We start from the raw sequence: 7,904 nt of genomic DNA on the forward strand, positions 1-7,904 counted from the left end.
AATCAATTAATGAATTAATCATTTAAACCTATCATGGATTTATAATTATCTTTTAATTAATCTTGTAATTAAATTTGTTATTAAATTGTAACGTCCCAAAATTTCAGACTAAAAACTTCATTTAATAAAGTATCACTTAAAGTAAAATCATCATTTCAAAACATAAACAGAGTATTAGTTTTCAAAACACACGTTCATTATCAGAGTAAAACATTCCCAGGCTAACTAATCTATGGTGTGTGCCATGCGATCATCCCGAGCTCCATCATCCGCTACCGGAAGTACCTTAAACCAAAACTGAAAGTCGTAAGCACGAAGCTTAGTGAGTTCCCCATATACCACATACCATACAAACCATTCATTGCCAAGAGCTATACATAACCGACTTATCCATAATCAAATAAGGTGCTATGTGCCAAACATAGTCTTGCCATTATGCCACGGGCCACGCGTGGTCTTCCTGGTCATGCCTGGTTCACTCCCTGGGTCTTACAGACAGGTGCCAAGGGCCACCCCCTGGTCTTTCATGCAAGTATCACAAAGACAACCTTACATACTACTCTACTCAGCTAAACAGCATACAGTGTGCCAGAAGCCACCTCCTGGTCTTTCATATATAATAGCATACAAGCGCCAGGAGCCACCTCCTGGTCTTTCATACATAATAGCATACAATGCGCCAGGAGCCACCCCCTGGTCTTTCATGCATATTGCCTAGGGCTAACCCCCGGGTCTTCCTATTATACGTAATAGCATACTGTGTGCCAGGAGCCACCCCCTGGTCTTTCATGCATATTCTAAATGGGCCGGCATTGGTGCCTTAGACCCATACAAACAGTGAGGAGACTCACCTCGCACTGCTGAACTCTGCTGATGATCCCACTAGCTGCTGCCTGACCACTCACTAAACTCCGGCTCTACTAGCTTCCCGAGCTATCAATATCAATGTAACACTTAGTATAACTGACCCATGACAGTCAACCAAGTCAACCCTAGGAAAGAGAATGAGACGCTTAAATAGGCTCCAAGTCCCGGATTTAGGGTTTTCCTCGTTCAGACCCAACTCGTCGAGTCTCCTTGGCCGACTCGCCGAGTCGGTCGCTTACACCTCAACCCGGATCCCGCTCGGACTCGCCGAGTCTCCCCATTAAACTTGAGGCTTTCTTTCTTTTCTTGGCTTTCCAAACTTTGGGGTGTTACATAAATCCATAAGGATAATTCATTTAATTAATCTCATAATTAAATATTATATTTTCATGATTATCTCCTAATATTTAGGGTTTTTATTTTAATTATCTAAGGATTTCAAAAATTGGATTTTGACAGATTTAAAACTAGATAATTACCAAAATTTACCATACAAATTAGATTAGGCAGCAAAATCCTGAATTTTAGTTTCAGACTAATCTCATGTCGTGAGATGTATTTTTTGAAAATTTTTGTTTTGTTCGGTTCGTTTCATGTACAACCAATGTTAGACACACCAAGGCTTTGATACCATTGAGGGGTTTTATAGGTTACAAGAACTATGTGCTTATAGAATTTCACTTAATAATTAATAGCACATGCAACCTAAAGGTTCTACGTCATACACTTTGAATGCAACATATTGTGAACAATAAAAACTAATATGAACCCTAATTGAAAACCTAATATAATAAAAAACACAAGAATTGGGGTTACATATCTTTGGTTTGTTGTAGTAAGCAAATCACTTCAATCATTCATTTGAAGAGCTTAGAAAGCTAACACCATAAATATGATTCATCTAATGGCTCACACCCAAACCATAGAGCTAGAAGACAATTGAGGAGAGAGGAGAGGAAAATTGTGTTCCTAAGGCTTATAGGAAGTGCCTTAATGAAATTAAGGTCATAAAATACTTTAGATAACTTAGGACAAAACAAGATTTGAATGGATTTAATCCCAATCCAAATCTTTTCCTTATATGCGTCCAAGAGGCTTCTAGAAATCCCAAGGAGGCTCCTAAAACTGTCCACCCCTTGGATGGTTCTAAAATTGCTTCTTTTGTTAAACTATTGAACAATTACAATTCACCCCTTACACCTTTAATTTATTCCAATTAATTCCAGATTAATTCTATTTAATAATTAATTAATTCTAATTGATTTTTATTAATTTATCAACCTTATAAATTAACAAATCAGTTGTTTAACTATTGATCTCGTATTAAATTATTAATCACATAATAAATTAACAAATCAAATATTTATTTCTAGTTAATATATTAACAAATCATTTCCTTATAATTTCAAATTAGATTATTAACCATATAATAATCTAATAATCATCCTCATACTATAAATGCCATCATAATCAAGTTCTAGTTATGAGGGCAACCCAAAAAGGACTTTGCTTCTAATTACAAGAATATACCAATTTAGTTACTAGTTTAGACAATTTAATCCAACAAGCACGTCGATGGCCCACCTGCGTTTCTTGGCCTACCGCACACAGCAGGACCGCCTCAACCCACCACACAATATGTCGACATATAGATCAAACAAGCAATCAAACAAACACATAAACACTAACAACCATCTACACTAGTCTACATGTCTAACAACACCCTACCGTATATAAGGTACCATACAATAGACTACACCACAACCATCATATCTCCAAGGAATGCATAACTATATGTAACCAGATATGAGATAGACATTCGAACAGGTGATCCCACTTTAGAACCACAACTAAATAAGGAACATGCAACAAAGCCTAGATCAAGAGTTCTCACCCTATCCTACGTGACTACATATAGCCCTTAAGGAACTCTACTTGATGATTACTAACATACTGGTACTCTAACAAACATACCACTACTCCTATATCCTAACACACAAGGATATACACTGTAACATATGGTATAGTGAGGAAATTCACCTGAATCGAAGACCCAAGGAAACAAAACAACACTTTCACTCCTTGAACTGATCACTCATGCGAACCGACTAGCACCAAATATAGATAAATCCTTAATCAATAACCCAATTCCTTCAAGTTTGACCTAAAATTGAACTGGTCAAAAGTCAACAGTCAATGGTCAACAAAAATCAACGATCACTAAGTTAATGCTCCACGACGTGGATACCTCTTATTTACGTCATGGGTATGTCAAGACAAAACAATCGACATGCAAGACCCTGAGACATCGTAGAAATCCCTTGGCCACATCACGGTTCCTAGTAGAATGTTGTACTCTTAATTAAGTGTGTAATCCTTAAATATCTAAACCCATAACTTCAGACCTGGTCCATTTTAATGAATTAATGGATAATATTTCCAACTTTATCCATTAGGACTCCACCACAAGGCAAGACTATAATTCTAATTCCAATAAGTACTTAATGTGGCCCAAACTTGTGCATGGACACAAGATGACTCCAAACATGTCTCTTTTCTCAATCATCAGAAAATTAGAGACCATAAGAGGACCATAACAAGCTTTGGAGTTCCTCAAACTCCAAGAGCATCCACGGAAGGGACCAAAACTACCCAAAATGATCCCAAACTTGAATCTAGAAAATGAAATGCCAAGGTATGAACTTTATACCTCAAATAGCTAAGAAATCATAAGAAAATGATGGATCTAAACCAACTTCTTGCTTCCTTGCGACAACATGAACTTCCTTTTTCCTCAAGCTTCACCAAAATCCAAAGAATAAGCTCTAAATCAAGAAAATAGGCTCTTAAACATGCATGGAAGCTAGGGTTTCATGTTAAAGGTTTGGAGGCTGAAGAGGATGCCCTAATCCTTGAGATTAGATGCTTAAATATGAAAGAAACCCTAAGAATCATGGGCTTGGGCTGCAACAACTGTTACGTCGTGGCGGACATTAGATGCGTGTTTCCTGAAATTGGCATGCCACGTCATGGTACTCCATTCACCACATCACAACACAAGGTTTTTCCCAAAAACCTTACATTTGATCCCCTTAAATCCTTAACTGAACTATTCTGGAACATGGATGTTACTGTTGGATTAGTATCTAAGTCCATAACTATTTTGGTATGTACTTGACCCGATGGTGCATGGTCCTTTTGGGTTGCCTTCACCAAAGCAACTTGATTGGAGAAATAAATAGAGAGAGAGGTTATTATGATTTATTAATATGTTATAAGAATAATATATTAAAGGAGAAATCATATTTGTTTAATTAATATTGGTCAATAATTAATTAGGAATTAATTTTGTGATCAAGTGTAATTAATTAAACTAGAGGGGCTGAATTGTAATTATGTGATAGTTGCAAAATAGGGCAATGGTTATCCTTGTTAAAGGATGGACGAATTCAAGAAGAAGGATATCCTTAAAATCGTCCAAGGTCCAAGAGATAGGGATTTTCTAAGACTTATCTTATGGTTGCTTGATGGGCAAGTAACTAGATAAGGATAAGGACTGAAACCCTAATCCCAACCCTATATAAAGACCCCTAAGGCCTTAGAATTCGTGTACTTGATCCCTAGAGCATCTAGAGACGAATTCCTACCTCTCTCCTCTGTAGGTGTTAAGTTGTAAAAGTCGAATAGTGTCTTGTAATGATTCGCATTTTGTATGTATTTTACTAAGTCAATTTTAAATGCGAAGTGTAGCATGCGAAGTTTCAGTGTATTAGACTTAGTATACTTTTTGTAAGTTCCCTATAAATAGGGACTTAGGCTTGAAGTAGAGAAATGAAGATCGAAACACAAAAACTCTCTTCAACTTATTCTGTAATCAGTCTTAATAAAACGAGATCTGATTAATATTTACTTCGTGTGTTCTTTATCATTCATCATTCAAATCTATTGTTTCGCATCTTAATTCTCGATAACAATTCACAACAATTGGTATCAGAGCAGGATTCAAACTGCTTAGATCTATTTTCGTATAAGAATCATTTGCTTTTTGAGTTACAAAATTTACTCAAAATTTTCCGCGCAATTTTGGTTTTGAAAATCACTTTTGATCTTCAGATTTGAATTGATTCTGCATGTGAATTGTTAAGTCGAGTATTCGATTAGCGATTCTTGATCAATTCGTTTGATCGATTTCTGAAATTCATCAAGTTTTCAAGTTTTCTGAAATTTTTGTTTGTTCATCAATGGCGAACTTCAACATGAACACGATGACTTCTTTCTCTCATTTGCTTGGTTCTTCAACCAAAATTCCGATGTTGATTCCAGAATACTATGATCAGTGGGCTGATAGAATGGAAGATTACTTAAATGGAATTGATGAAGAACTTTGGAATTGTATAGATGGAACAGTTCAAGCTCATGCAAATGTTCAACAAATTGGTCCATCCACTGGATCTCCTGATGTTGAAGATCGAAACACGAAAACTCTCTTCAGCTTATTCTGTAATCAGTCTTAATAAAACAAGATCTGATTAATATTTACTTCGTGTGTTCTTTATCATTCATCATTCAAATCTATTGTTTCGCATCTTAATTCTCGATAACAATTCACAACAATTGGTATCAGAGCATGTGGAACTAAGAGATGCATGAGGGAACTAAGAGGTGCTCTTCCTCCTGTGGTTTACAATTACATTCGGAGTTGTAAAACAGCAAAAGACATCTGGAATACTCTAAAGGAGAAGTATCAAGGTAGCGAAAAGACGAAGATCAATTCTGTGAAGCAATGTCTGATTGAACTGAAGGAATTCAGACAAAAGGATGCAGAAACTCTCGAAAGTTACTATGATCGTCTGAACGAGCTTGTGTTTCGCTGCAATAGGTACGGTATCACTAGATCTATCATGGAATTCAATTTAACTTTCATTATGGTACTTCGCAAGGAGTGGCGAAGTGTGAGCATGATGATTAAGAATCAACAAAGTTTTGATACAACCAAATTGAATGATCTCTACAATCAACTCAAAACACATGAATCTGAGGTCTCAGAAATGTATGAAGAATCAAAACTCGTTATTGGTGGTCCTTTGGCTCTAGTTTCAAAGGTATCAGAAAATGATGAAAAAGATGGATCAGATGATGAAGGATTTTTGATGAATTCCAATGATGAAGCTGTGGCATTCTATTCAAACAACAGAGTTAAAAAGTTTTTCAAAAAGCCTTTTAATCCAAAAGGAAAGATGAATGATGCGAAGAATGTTACCACAAGGACTGGAGGGGATGAAAGGAAGAAGATGGAGAAAATTGAGGAAAAACCGAAAAATGCGAATGAAGAGAAAAAGTTGAAAGGTGATTCAGGAATCTATTGTCATTATTGCAATGGTGCGAATCACTTCGCAGCTGACTGCATGTTGCGAAAGAGAGAAGAGAAGAAAGAAAAAGTCAAAGATGAAGCATACTATTCTGAGAAGATTGAAGAGTTACGTGCAAAGACAAAAGGAGTGTCATTGGTTGCGAAGGGAGAAACGACTGAAGAAGAGAGTGGGACTTATCAGATCTGGTCTTCAGGATCTGATGATGAAGAAATGAGACATCCCACACATGGAGCAATGTTCGCAAGCTTTGAGGATTGCGAAGAGAACATTTCAGGGAGATGCTTTGTGTCAAAATCCACTGACAAATCACCCATGACAACCAAGGTACGTACAATTCTTGAATCTTTTAATATTCCTTTATCTGCTTATGATGCTGAACTTGTTTCATTTGATGATACTGTGGCTTATTTTGATTCTGTTATTGTGTCTGCTAGTAATGAAGCTAAGAAATTAAATGTGCAACTTAGTGAGACACGAAGAGAGTTAGAAATAAAGAAGAGCAGAGTTGAAAAGTTAGAATTGCAAGTCAAAAATATAGACTGTGATAGGAATAATCTTACTAATGATGTTAGGTTATTACTAGCACAGAGAAACATCTATTGTAATTCTGCAAAACGCTTGTATGCAAAATTAACAACATAGAAAACTTTTACCTTTTCTTGAGTATGAACGTGAAAAAGTTGATGTTGTTTCTTATGATTGCGAAAGCACAATTGCTCAATTTGACAAAATACCTGATGATAGATATGCATATGGTATTGTCAAAATTGATGAATTTCTGAATGCTGATGAATTGGTTAACATTGTCAATGAAAGTTTGACAAAGAGTGAACAAGTGAAAATCATAAAGAAAACTGAAAATTCAAAGCTTGCCTCACAATTGAATTATGCTGATATTGATGAAAATTCTGATAATGTGAGTGAAATCAGTGAGATAGAAGAGGAAGAAGAGATTGATTGTTCTCAATTGTCAATCATTAATATCACATCTAAGATCAAAGGTAAAGAAATAATAGTTGATTCAATAGTAGAGGATGAAATTGATAAACCTTCGACTTCGCAACATTGTATGTTTGATAATGTGGAAGTTGAAAGTTGGAAATCTGATGACACAGATGTAAATAAAGAAGAAAAGAAAGTTTCAACTGAAACACCTCAAAGGATTGTTGTTGATCAAGTGTTTGAAGATACAAAAGAATTTGATAAAATTTTAAATGATAAAGGCGCACATTATTTGGAAACCAACACTGTGGTATATCCAAATTTTGTATGTACTGATAACAAAATTTTCCCAAATCAAATTTTTGTCACTACTGGAAATGCTGAGAAAGTTCATCCTGATTTTAATAAAATGATTGAAAAAGATAATCAAAAGTCCACAACTGAAGGTTTTTTCGCAAATCAAAGCACAGAAGAAAACAATTTAACCAAAAATCCTTATGTGTTTCAAAAACAAAAATCAACACAAAAATGGGTCGTTAAAGGTGAAAAATCAAACAAAGTTTTTGAAAAAGATGAAAAATCAAAGGTTGAAATGAAACTAAATTCTCATGAATTCAAATTGATGGTAGGAAATTTTTCAACAGAAAATAATGTTTCAAAAGAAAAGCAAGAAAAGCAATATTCTGGCAAGTTGTGTCTAATGAAAAATCAAAAGATGAAAAA

The sequence above is a fragment of the Lactuca serriola genome, chromosome 8 (genome assembly GCF_051521515.1).
Source record: "Lactuca serriola cultivar US96UC23 chromosome 8, Lser_US96UC23_V15, whole genome shotgun sequence".
NCBI classification, from domain to species: Eukaryota; Viridiplantae; Streptophyta; class Magnoliopsida; order Asterales; family Asteraceae; genus Lactuca; species Lactuca serriola.